Source organism: Cucurbita moschata, unplaced genomic scaffold, assembly GCF_002738365.1.
Source record: "Cucurbita moschata cultivar Rifu unplaced genomic scaffold, Cmos_1.0 Cmo_Scf00012, whole genome shotgun sequence".
In the NCBI taxonomy this organism is placed as follows: Eukaryota; Viridiplantae; Streptophyta; class Magnoliopsida; order Cucurbitales; family Cucurbitaceae; genus Cucurbita; species Cucurbita moschata.
The window spans coordinates 4,393,077-4,393,965 of record NW_019268528.1 but is presented as its reverse complement, the minus strand read 5'-3'; positions in this window follow the sequence as shown (position 1 = coordinate 4,393,965).

Genomic DNA, 889 nt, shown 5'->3' with positions numbered 1-889 from the left:
AGAATCATTGAAGCTAGACATGATCGATCTTGCTTCTGGAGTGATTCGAATCTCAAACAAAGTGTTCTTGTCTTGAGATATTCGATCAACAAGGTAATCCGAATCTTATTCCCCTTGTAGTTGATTCCATATCTTATCATTTGGTATCAGAGCTTCAGGCTCAAGATCGGATATATGTTTCCTTTGCGTTTCTTTTCAATTTGTTTTTTTTTTTTTTTTATCTTTTTAGTTTTTAATCGATCCAAAATAAAAAAATTCAATCTGAGCTCTACTAAAAAATTTGAGAGGTAAGAATGAAAGCTTCATTTGTGTAAAAGAGTGTTGTGAGGTCCGTCGTATTTCCATAACTTATTTTTTGCAGCAAAGTTACACAAATAGATTCGAGGACGAATCCTCTTGAAGAAGTGGAGAATGATATGAACCAAGAGACATCAATCATACAATATACTTCAATGAAGATGTGAAGAAAAGGTTGTCAAAATTATCAAAAGATGTTTCAATTCATGCTACATTGAAGAAGAATAAAGTTTGATTGTTGTAAATTTTGGGTGGGTTATAATTTAGAGTAATTTAGAGTTATTGTATTTTAAGACTTTTTATTTAATTTCGGTTACATTTGCATAATGGCTAATTATGGCCATAAAGTGTGAATGTTACAACTTTTGGAATGCCTTTAATAGTTTCATTTTGAGGCTATATAAAGCCATCTATGTTGTATTTGTAAGAAAGACTTAGAAGATATATCAAAAGAAGCATTTGTGCTTTTCTTTAGCCAATGGCTAAGTTTCTTTGCAACTCTATGTAGTTTAGGTTGCATGTAGAATCGTTCAAGCTCGACATGATCAATCTTGCTTGTGGAGTGATTCGAATCTCAATCAAGTGTTCTTGT